Source organism: Heterodontus francisci, chromosome 5 (assembly GCF_036365525.1).
Source record: "Heterodontus francisci isolate sHetFra1 chromosome 5, sHetFra1.hap1, whole genome shotgun sequence".
Taxonomy (NCBI): domain Eukaryota; kingdom Metazoa; phylum Chordata; class Chondrichthyes; order Heterodontiformes; family Heterodontidae; genus Heterodontus; species Heterodontus francisci.
Window position 1 is genome coordinate 47,121,499 of NC_090375.1, and position 12,842 is coordinate 47,134,340.

Consider the following 12,842-nt stretch of genomic DNA (forward strand, 5'->3'; position numbering starts at 1 on the left):
TCAACTGGGAAAGTGGACAAGGGATTGGCAAATAGAATTTAACGCAGACAAGTGCTAAGTGATGCATTTTGGGAAGTTAAGCCAGGGCAGGACATATACAGTGAATGGCAGGGCCCTGGGAGTGTTGTTGAGCAGAGAGACCTTGGGGTGCAAATACATAGTTCCCTGAAAGTGGCAACACAGGTAGACAGGGTGGTGAAGAAGGCGTATGGCATGCTTGCCTTCATCGGCCGAGGCATTGAGTGCAAGAGTTGGGACGTCATGTTACAGTTGTACATAACGTTGGTTAGGCCGCATTTGGAGGACTGTGTGCAGTTCTGGTCACCGCACTACAGGAAAGATGTGATTAAGCTAGAGAGCGTGCAGAACAGATTCACAAGCATGTTTCCTGGTTTGGAGGGCTTGAGTTATATCGAGAGATTGGATTGGCTGGGTCTGTTTTCCCTGTAGCAAAGGAGGCTGAGAGGGGACATGATAGAGGTATATAAAATTATGAGAGGCATAGATAGGGTAGATAGCCAGAGTCTGTTTCCCATGGTAGGGGTGACTAAAACTAGAGGGCATAGATTTAAGGTGAGAGGGAGGAGGTTTGAAGGGGATCAAAGGGGTAAATTTTTCACACAAAGAATAGTGGGTATCTGGAATGAGCTGCCAGAGGAAGTGGTGGAAGCAGGAACAGCAGCAACATTTAAGAGGCATCTGGACAGGTACTTGAATGAGAAAGGCATAGAGAGATATGGAATTAATGCAGGCAGGTGGGATTAGTATAGATAGGCATTATGGTCGGCATGGACGGGGTGGGCCGAAGGGCCTGTTTCTATGCTGTACGACTCTATGACTCTATAAGTCAAACTACCGATGGCAGTAGATATCATTTGAAACTTCAACTACTGTCACATTTATTTAGCTCGAAGAACAAGGGGCGGCACAGTGGCGCATTGGTTAGCACCACAGCCTCACAGCTCCAGGGACTCGGGTTTGATTCTGGGTACTGCCTGTGCGGAGTTTGCAAGTTCTCCCTGTGACCACGTGGGTTTTCGCCGGGTGCTCCGGTTTCCTCCCACAGCCAAAAACCTGCAGGTTGATAGGTAAATTGGCCTTAGTATAGGTAGGTGGTGGGGAATATGGGATTACTGTAGGGTTAGTATAAATGGGTGGTTGTTGGTCGGCACAGATTCAGTGGGCCGAAGGGCCTGTTTCAGTGCTGTATCTCTAAATAAATAAACATAAAAAATAGGAGCAGGAGTAGACCATATGGCCCCTTGAGCCTGCTCTGCCATTTAATACAATCATGGCTGATGTTCTGCCTCAAATTCATTTTCTTGCCTGTTCCCTATCGTCTAAGGGTCTGAAAGGTTTAATCTTGAGAGATGTAAAGAATACTTCCCACCATGATGATGTGAGAGAGAGACTTGAGAACAGATACAGCGTGGCTTTTGAAGGAGTCACACAGGCTAGATCTTGAGAAGAGGCTCAGAGAAGCTGCACAGAATGGAAGCATGGTTGCCTACATATCAATTCCATCGATCAGCAGAGTTAAAGTGCCGAAGGTCAAGGAATCGCGTTAAAGGCCTTTGATGGGCTTCAAGTAATTTTCTGAAGTCATCGTGCAAGAGAAAAAAAGTGGGGGAAACCTAATCCTTCACTCGGGCTGAACGCGAGGGCGAAGAGCGACAAACCTCTGAAAAGCGTGCAAACCGCCAAAAAGTGTGGGAAACCCCAAAACAAAGCAGGGACACTCCATTAACACAGCCAAGCCTGAAAAAGAAAAACAAATAAACTGAAGTTATCCAAGAAAGGGGAAAACCCTAGAATAGTCGATTAAAACAGCAGGTAACTCTCAAACAGCTGTGTCAACTCCATTAAAGCAAGCTGAATAACCAAAGAAAGTGAAGTTCTGAAGCACCCTAAAACAGCCTATTAAAAACAGCAGGGGACACTCAAGAGCACCTGTGACACTCCATTAAGCAAGCTAGCCCGAAAAAAAGAGTTTCTTTAAGGGAACATTCTAAAAAAGTCTGTAAAATAAAGCAGCATGGATCAAAAATTGGGAATGTCAGAGAGTTTCAAAAGTCACGAGGGAGCTAATCAGATTCAAATCTGGGTATTACGGAGAAAAAGTCTTCTCAGATACAGAATTGCATCTAAGTCTGAAGCAGAGCAAGTGAAAACTGTTATGTAGGACCCCACCTGCCAAGAATGAGGCATACATTATTTCACCACATGAACATTAAAACTTAACATTGCTCCTGGGAAGAAAAGAGGGCCTATCACAAGGAATTGCAGGCCCCTCACCGGAAAGACCTTTTTTGCATACCAGCAGACAGTGTTGGAACAAAGGAACCAGTCCCTGCTTCCCCAATACACAGAAGATCTGGTCAGACCAGTTTAGTCACATTTGAATTTGAACTTGCAACAGAGTTTTAAAACTCAGAAAGCTGTTTGCTCATGGACTGAAAAGACCTCTCTCCTGTCTGCCCTCATCTCACTCTCACCAGCTTCAGAAACCATTGAAGATATATGAACCCCAGACAGAAAAGTCTCCTACAGTGAACAAGGTTTAAGAAGAATACTGGGCCCCAACGAAAAGCAAGATTACCTACAATCAATGACGAGCTCGAAGCACACTAAAATCCCCTCTTCAGAGATTGCCTCAAACTTCTTCACTTTATTTTTCTTCTGCTCTTTTCTGTCTCCATTTGCATCTACTTATTGCATATGCATGCTAGTGTGCAGCACGGTGTGTATCCGTAGGTGTTAACCGAATTAGAGTTTAAGTCTGAATAAATTTCACTTTTCTTCTTTAAACCTAAGAAGGTCTGTTTGTGCTCATTTCTTTGCCTTATAATTGGAAAGCAGTGAACAAGGATTTACCAAGGGGGAGCTCAAAACACGGAGTGTTTAAAAATTAACTCCTGTTACAATAAGACCAGGTGAAGGCTGAAAGCGATCCCTGGACACCTTTCTCACATGGTCGCAACAGAAATTTGAGTGCCAGTGGAATTTTACCCACGGACAAACGAGAAAAATTGCAAGTGGGAAGCCAAATTGTTCCCAATCAAAAAAGAGCAAGATTAATGCAGGTTTTCTTGGGGTGGTGTGTAATTGAATACTAACATGTCTGCAACTGAAGCGAGTGGTTCTCTAAGCCAGGGTGAAGTAACTTGGGATAAATTAAAAGCACTGTCTATGGAGGAGCTGAGAAAAATGGCTGAGCAGTGTGGGATCACTGTACATGGCAAGGCCAGGAAGTTTGAACTCCTAAGGCTCGTGGCCAACCATTTTCCCTTGAATCTGAAGAAGCAGAAGCAGTGTTAGCAGTAGATACAGAGAGGGTACTGCTAGCAAAGTTACAATTGGAACAAAGGAAACTTGAGTAAGAAGACAGGGAAAGAGAGAGAGAGAGACATGAGAGGGAGAAAGAGAGAGCCTTCCAGAAGGAATGGGAAGAAATAGAGAGAGAGGAGCGAGAGAAAGAAAGACAGGAGAAGGAAAGAGTGAGGGAGGGGAGAGAGGGAAAGAATATTCCAGAAAGAATGCGAAGAGAGTTGAAGCGGCTTGAGTTAACTCGGGTGCGACAGTGAAAACATGGCCAATATGGAGGGGCAGAATTCAGAGTTGGGTACAAAATTGCAAAAACACGCTCAATTAATTCCAGAAGTCAATGAAGAAGATGTGGAAGCGTTATTTGTGTCTTTTGAGAAACTGGCAAGGCAGTAAAAATGGCCAGCTGAGACCTGGTCTCTCTTATTGCAAAGCAAACTAACCGGAAAAGCTCATGAGATTTATTCCTTGCTGCCAGATGCGAAATCATCAAATTATGAACTGACCAAAAATGCTATCCTCGGGCTATATATAAAAATGCTATATTAATTAGTACCTGAAGCCTACCACCAAAAGTTTAGAACCCTCAAAAAGCAAGCTAAGCAAACTTATCTGGAGTTTGAAAGAAGTAAGGAGCTGGCTTTTGACCAGTGGCTGAGGGCTCTTAAAATACATCTCAGCTATAAGACTCTCAGAGAAGTAATTCTGTTAGCGGAATTTAAAAACGTTCTCCCACTCTCAATAAAGACCCATGTAGAGGAGCAGCAGGTTCAAGGAGCCCGCCACATGGTCGTTCTGGCCGATGAGTTAGTTTTAATTTATAAGTCGGTTTTCCAGAGGAGAACCTTTCCTAATCACCCCACAATTCCAAAAAGGACAAAGGCTGGGAAGGTGATCTCCGCCCAGGCAGTCCTGGGAGAGAAACCTCGGACCTCTTCAAGCGTGCCGAAGTTTTGAAAAAAAAAGAAAAATAAGCCAACGGTGACGTCACAGGAAAACTGCAAGGTGATTGATTGGTGAGTTAGGGAATAACTCTAAATAACTGGGCAAGTAACAAAAGTAAAGGGAAAGGTCTTTTTTTAGTAGGTAGTTTATTTTAGGGAATCAAGGCCCCTAGTGTAAATAACCTAATTGTTGGGTAATTTAAGGGGATAGATTAAGGGTAAGTCATGGCAGGGCAGCTCGGCAGTTTGGAGTGCTCTTCAACTTCACTAATATCAACTGGGTCCTCATCAGGGAACTCCTCTTTGCTGACGATGCTGCTTTAACATCTCACACTGAAGAGTGCCTGCAGCGTCTCATCGACAGGTTTGCGGCTGCCTGCAATGACTTTGGCCTAACCATCAGCCTCAAGAAAACGAACATCATGGGGCAGGACGTCAGAAATGCTCCATCCATCAATATTGGCGACCACGCTCTGGAAGTGGTTCAAGAGTTCACCTACCTAGGCTCAACTATCACCAGTAACCTGTCTCTCAATGCAGAAATCAACAAGCGCATGGGAAAGGCTTCCACTGCTATGTCCAGACTGACCAAGAGAGTGTGGAAAAATGGTGCACTGACACGGAACACAAAAGTCCAAGTGTATCAAGCCTGTGTCCTCAGTACCTTGCTCTACGGCAGCGAGGCCCGGACAAAGTATGTCAGCCAAGAGCGACGTCTCAATTCATTCCATCTTCGCTGCCTCCGGAGAATACTTGGCATCAGGTGGCAGGACCGTATCTCCAACACAGAAGTCCTCGAGGCGGCCAACATCTCCAGCTTATACATACTACTGAGTCAGCGGCACTTGAGATGGCTTGGCCATGTGAGCCGCATGGAAGATGGCAGGATCCCCAAGGACACATTGTACAGCGAGCTCGCCACTGGTATCAGACCCACCGGCCGTCCATGTCTCCGCTTTAAAGACGTCTGCAAACGTGACATGAAGTCCTGTGACATTGATCACAATTCGTGGGAGTCAGTTGCCAGCGTTCGCCAGAGCTGGCGGGCAGCCATAAAGGCGGGGCTAAAGTGTGGCAATTCGAAGAGACTTAGTAGTTGGCAGTAAAAAAGACAGAGGGGAGAGCCAACTGTATAACAGCCCCGACAAACAAATTTTTCTGCAGCACCTGTGGAAGAGCCTGTCACTCTAGAATTGGCCTTTATAGCCACTCCAGGCGCTGCTACACACACCACTGACAACCTCCAGGCGCGTATCCATTGTCTCTCGAGATAAGGAGGCCAAAGAAGAAAATATCAACTGGGATAGTGTTAGTGCAAAAGGCTTAAAGGGGGCGGAATTCTTAAAATGCATGCAGGAGAGCTTTTTGAGCCAGTACATAGAAAGTCCTGCAAGAGAAGGGACAGTACTGGACCTAATCCTAGGGAATGACGCCGGACAAGTGGTAGAAGTGTCAATGGAGGAGCGTTTCGGGGATAGTGGCCATAACTCTGTAAGATTTAAGGTAGTTATGGAAAAGGATAAAGACAGACCGGAAATAAAGGTACTGAATTGGGGGAAGGCCGATTTCAGTATGATAAAACAGGATCTGGCCAAAGTGGACTGGGAGCAGCTACTTTTAGGAAAGTTTACATCAGGCTAGTGGGAGTTATTCAAAGAGGAAATAGTGAGAGTTCAGAGCCAACATGTACCCGTTAAGGTGAAGGGTAGGACCAACAAGTCCAGGGAAATCTGGATGTCAAGGGATATAGAGGATTGCATCAGGAAAAAAAAGGAGGCTTATGGCAGATTCAGAACGCTGAAAACAGCGGAGGCCCTAGAGGAGTAAAGAAAGTGTTGGGGAGGGGTACTTAAAAAGTAATTAGGAGAGCGAAGAGGGGACATGAAAAAACACTGGCGGGCAAGATAAAGGAAAGTCCTAAGGCATTTTACAAGTATATTAAGGGCAAGAGGATAAGCAGGGAAAGAGTAGGGCCCATTAGGGACCAAAGTGGCAATCCGTGTGTGGAGCTGGAGGACATAGGTGAGGTTTTAAATAATTACTTTTCATCTGTGTTCACTGTGGAGAAGGACGATGTAGGTGTAGAGATCAGGGAGGGGGGATTGTGATATACTTGAACATATTAGTATTGAAAGGGAGGAAGTGTTAGCTGTTTTAGCGGGCTTCAAAGTGGATAAATCCCCAGGCCCAGATGAGATGTATCCCAGGCTGTTATGTGAGGCAAGGGAGAAGATAACAGGGGCTCTGACACAAATTTTCAAATCCTCTCTGTCCACAGGAGAGGTACCAGAGGACTGAAGGACAGCGAATGTGGTACCGTTATTCAAGAAGGGTAGCAAGGATAAACCAGGTAATTACAGGCCAGTGAGTCTAACATCAATGGTTGGGAAACTGTTGGAAAAAACTCTGAGGGACAGGATTAATCTCCCTTTGGAGAGGCAGGGATTAATCAGGGATTAATGGCTTTGCCAGGGGGATATTGTGTCTAACTAACTTGATTGAATTTTTTGAGGAGACGACTAGATGTGTAGATGAGGGTAAAGCAGTTGATGTAGTCTACATAGACTTCAATAAGGCTTTTGATAAAGTCTCGCATGGGAAATTGGTTAAGAAGGTAAGAGCCCATGGGATCCAGGGCATTTGGCAAATTGGATCCAAAATTGACTTAGTGGCAGGAGGCAGAGGGTGATGGTCGAGGGTTGTTTCTGCGAGTGGAATCCTGTGACCAGTGGTGTACCGCAGGGATCGGTGCTGGGACCCTTGCTATTTGTAGTGTACCTTAATGATTTAGACGTGACTATAGGAGGTATGATCAGTAAGTTCACAGATGACACGAAAATTGGTGCTGTTGTAAATAGTGAGGAGGAAAGCCTTAGATTACAGGATGATTTAGATGGGCTGGTAAGATGGACGGAGCAGTGGCAAATGGAATTCAATCCTGAAAAGTGTGAGGTGATGCATTTTGGACTAACAAGGCAAGGGAATATACTCTGGATGATAGGACCATAGGTAGTACAGAAGGTCAGAGGGACCTTGGTGTACTTGTCCATAGATCACTGAAGGCAGCAGCACAGGTAGATAAGGTGGTTAGGAAGGCATATGGGATACTTGCCTCTATTAACCGAGGCATAGAATATAAGAGCAGGCAGGTTATGATGGAGCTGTATAAAACGCTAGTTAGGCCACAGCTTGAATACTGTGTACAGTACTGGGCACCACACCATAGGAAGAATGTGATTGCACTGGAGAGGGTACGAGGAGGTTCACCAGGATGTTGCCTGGGCTGCAGCGTTTCAGCTATGAAGAGAGACTGAAAAGGCTAGGGTTGTTTTCCTGAAAACAGAGAAGGTTGAGGGGGGACATGATTGAGGTATACAAAATTATGAGGGGCATTGATAGATTAGATAGGAAGAAACTTTTTCCCTTAGCAGAGGGGTCAATAACCAGGGGGCATAGATTTAAGGTAAGGGGCAGGAGGGTTTAGAGGGGATTTGAGACAAAAAAAATTTCACCCAGAAGGTGGTTGGAATCTGGATTGCATTGCCTGAAGAGGTGGTAGAGGCAGGAACCATCACAACATTTAAGAAGTATTTAGATGAGCACTTGAAACGCCATCGCATACAAGGCTACGGGCCAAGTGCTGGTAAATGGGATTAGAATAGGTAGGTGCTTGATGGCTGGCACAGACACAGGGCCGAAGGGTCTGTTTCTGTGCTGTATGACTATGAGAAAGAAAAGCAGGAGACACAGGAGGCCCTCCTCCAGCCAAAAACGAAGGTGCTGTGAGCAAGAGGGAGACCCAGAGATCTGTGTACTTCCATTGTAATAAAGCAGGGCATTTAAAAAGCAGACTGCTAGAAACTAAAGGGGAAACTTGCAGGGTTAATCAGGGCACACCCACTCAGCGAAGACGGGGGCCTGATGCAAAGCACGGCAGAACAAGCTGTGGCTTTAACTGCAGTAAGAGTGCAACGCAGGAAGCTTACTACAGCCAGTGGAGGAAATGTTAATAGGATTCCTGAAGATTCTCAGGGTTTTGGGTTTGAAGGGAAAGTAACCTCATACCCCTCGAGTGGGGCAAGTAAGGCCATTGTGATTCCCAGGGAGACAGGGGCCACTAGATCCCTTTTACTGGGAGAAGGCCTGCTCTTTCACCCAGAGAGTGCAGTGAACACCAAAATGGTGGTGAATGGTATTGGAGGGCAGTGTATGCCTGTACCTGCACACCAAGCGCACCTGGAGTGTCACCTAGTTTCGGGACTGGTGACCGTAGGGATTGTCCCTAGTTTACCTGCACCTAGGTAATGATCTGGCAGGGTTGAAGGTGGTACCCTGCTTGCCAGTAGCAAAAGAAAGACCACAGGAGGTCAGAGAGACAGGGCAATGGTCCCTGCAGAGTCCCTGAATGTGTAGTGGATCAGGCCATGATCAAACCAGCTCCCCCAGAGGAGACTGCACTGGCACTGCAGGCTGCCCTCCTATACCATTCACCACCATTTTGGTGTTCACTGCACTCTCTGGGTGAAAGAGCAGGCCTTCTCCCAGTAAAAGACCATGAGGTCTGCCTGTCTAAGACTTTCTTTGGAAAGTTAGGAGACCCAGGGAATGAATTAAATGGACTTTCCCTAGCTGAGGCTCATCGAGTCGACCCAGTATTGCGACAGTTAGCACAGGCAGCCTAGTCTGAAAGTGAAGCAGATGGAGTCCCTGACTGCTACTATTTAAAGAATGAGGTACTGATGAGGAAATGGAGTTCTCCTCACAGACCTGAGGACAAGGAGTGGACAGCAGTTCACCAGTTAGTGGTGCCACAGAAGTACCGGCGACAAATATTAAGAAGGGCCCACGAGACTACAGTGGCTGTATATGCCGGTATACAAAAAAACAAATCCCACATAAGACAACAGTTTGACTGGCCAAAACTCCACAAAGATGTGGTGGAGTACTGCAGGAGTTGCCACATGTGCCAGGTTGAGGGGAAACCCCAACCTACAGTGAAACCTACACCCCTAAGTCCTGTACCGGTGTTAGGAGGACCCTCCAGCTGAGGGCTGGTAAACTGTAAGGGACCCCCGCCGAGAACAAAAGGGGATAGGCAGGTACACAGTGGCAAAAGTTTAGAAAGAGAAGGGGAAAAAGTGACCAAGAGCGCAGGTTAAAGGAAGTCCGGGAAGAATCCCAGATGAAAACCCCTACTGTCCGGTCAATCAACCCCGGAAAATTTGAAAAGTTAGACCCCTCATCCTCCTACGTAAATGCAGACTCTACAAGCATTTACAAGAACCTGCAGAGACTAAGAGAGTCCTCAAGGGGGCACAGAAACCATGAGGGTGATGCCTCACCTAGTCGAAGTGTCACAGGAGAGTGCAGTCAAGTTTGCACAAATACCTGCAAGTAGGAGTGTCCCAGAGAACAAAGGGGAGATTAACAAAGTATCCTCCCCCACAGTCAGAGGAAAAGGGATCCACCCATCCGCTGAAGACAAAAGTCTTTGCATGACTCAGAGTTCAGGATAGACCCGCCCATTACTAAAAAAAATGATCTCAACAGGAACAAAAACCTAGGCAGTCATGGCAAACTGAAGTAAAGCTTCCCCAAAGAAGCATTGGGATGGCAAAAAAGTGGAAATTAAAGCAACACTGGCACCAGGAAAGGACAATTGTAATAAGCTTTAAGATTGGTGAATGAATGGAAATGAATGAGAGAAATGTATGGTTTTTCTTTCTGTACCTTATATTTCTCTCAAACCTTGTAATGAAATGTGCCTTTTTTTTCAAATCGCATATCATTCCCCTGGGTGTGGAGGAGTAATGCAGGCCCCCACCTGCCAAGAATGAGGCACACATTTTTCATCACATGAACATTCAAACTTAAAATTGTTGCTGGGAAGAAGAGGGCCTATCACAAGGAATTGCAGGCCCCTCGCCGGAAAGACCTTTTTTGCATACTAGCAGACAGTGTTGGAACAAAGGAACCTGCTTCCCCAATACACAGAAGACCTGGTCAGACCAGTTTAGTCACATGACTAACTGGCTGTTGGAGTTTTTTGAATTTGAACTTGCCACAGAGTTTTAAAACTCAGAAAGCTGTTTGCTCCTGGACTGAAAAGACCTCTCTTCTGTCTGCCCTCATCTCACTCTCACCAGCTTCAGAAACCATTGAAGATATATCAACCCCAGACAGAAAAGTCTCCTACAGTGAACAAGGTTTAAGAAGAATACTGGGCCCCAACGAAAAGCAAGATTACCTACAATCAATTACTACAGCGAGCTCGAAGCACACTAAAAACTCCTCTTCAGAGATTGCCTCAAACTTTTTCACTTTATTTTTCTTCTGCTCTTTTCTGTCTCCATTTGCATGTATGTATCACGTATGCATGCTAGCGTGGGGCGCAGTGTGTATCCGTAGGCGTGAACTGAATTAGAGTTTAAGTTTAAGTTTTAATAAATTTCATTTTTCTGCTTTAAACCTAGGAAGGCCTGTTTGTGCTTATTTCTTTGCCTTATATTTGGAAAGCGGTGAACAAGGATTCACCAAGGGGGAGCTCAAAACACAATGTGTTTAAAAATTAACTCCTGTTACAATAAGACCAGGTGAAGGCTGAAAGCGACCCCTCGACACCTTTTTCACCTGGTCATAACAATGCACTGTTATATTCCACTGGGGCTATAGCAGATGATGTGATTGCCAGAGAAGGTTTTAGGAGGCATTTGCCAAATTCAGCGAAGTGTTAAAAGCTTTTGATTCTTATTTCAACTTGCAGAGTAATAAGATTTTAGAAAGAGCAAGATTCAGCAAAAGGGTCCAGAAACCGGGCAAAACAGTTAAGATCTTTACAGGCTTGCAGAGTATGGAGACCTTAAAGATGAATTGATAAGAGATCATATTGTTGTGGGCAATTGCCGATGAATCCATACAAAACATAGAAAATAGGAGCAGGAATAGGTCATTCAGCCCTTCGGGCCTGCTCCGCCATTCTAAAAAGAGCATGGCTTCGTCTAATTCAGTACCCTGTTCCCACTTTTTCCCTATATCCCTTGATCCCTTTGGCATTAAGAAATATATCTATCTCCTTCTTGAATATATTTAATGATCTGGCCTCCACTGCCTTCTGCAGTAGAGAATTCCACAGGTTCACCACCCTCTGAGTGAAGAAATTTCTCCTCAGCTCAGTTCTAAATGGCATACCCCGTATCCTGAGACTGTGACCCCTGATTCTGGACTCCCCAGCCATCGGAACATCCTTCCTGCATCTAGACTGTCTAGTCCTGTAGAATGTTATAGGTTTCTATGAGAGCCCCTCTCATTCTTCTAAACTCTTGTGAATATAGGCCAAGTCGACCAATCTCTCCTCATACGTCAATCATGCCATCCCAGGAATTAGCTTAGTAAATCTTCTTTGCACTCCTCCATGGCAAGAACATCCTCCCTCAGATAAAGAGACCAAAACTGCACACAATACTCCAGATGTGGTCTCACCAAGGCCCTGTATAACTACAGTAAGACATCCTTTCTCCTGTACTCAAAATATCAGATCTCTTACAGTGTCATGAAGACCCCCACCTGCCAAGAATAAGGCATATTAATTGTGTCATAGAAACATTAATTTTAAACTGTTGCAGGAGTGCAGAAATTACTTGTTTAAAAAGAGATCACCAGAAACTTGGCTGGAGGACATTTGCATACTAAAAGACAGAAGACTTGGTCACTGATTCAATTAACAGAGATTGGGCTTGGCAATGGTGATCCACATCTTGTCAGGGTAAGAGAGAGCACTACACCACCACCACCCACCACCCCCCCGCACCCCCCCCCTAACCTCACCGAGAGCTTTGGAATCCACAAAAGACGCAGGAGAGTTTGTTGAAAAAACTTAGTCGCATGACTAACCTGCTGGCCAACTTGGAGGTTTGAATTGTGTTCACAGAACAGTTTGAATTCAGACTGCAGTTTGTAACTGAACCTGGAACAAGACAGCCTCTCTCCTGGCTGGCTCTCTCTCACTTTCTCACAGGCCTCTGGACCCACTGAAGACACGTAAACCTCAAGAGGGAAAAGACTCCTACATCGAAACAAGTTAAAGTGTGCACTGAGCCCCAACAAACAGCAAGACTTACCGGCAACCAAAGACTCCACATCGAACTCAAAAGACTGTAATTACAACCCAGATGTTGCCTCAAACCTTTCCCCTTTATTCTCTCTACCTTTTCTGTCTCTATCTGAGTGTGTGTTCATCACGTATGCATGCTCGCGTGGTCGCGTCGCATACTCGTATTCGTTAACCGAATTCGAGTTTAAGATTAATAAACTTCCACCTTTCTTGTTTAAATCTAAGAAACCTGTCTGATTTGATTTCTTTGCCTTGCAATTGGAAAGCAGTGAACAAGGATTCACTGAGGGGGAGCTAAAATCACGGTGTTTTAAAATTAAAACCTGTTACTGTTAGACCATGCAAAGGCTGAGAGGGAACCCCTAGACCCCCATCTCACCTGGTCGTAACAATAGTGTAAAGAAGACCTCAAAGCTATTCAGCCAGTGAGGCAAGCTGAGGTCCGAAAGAACAACAGAGCAATC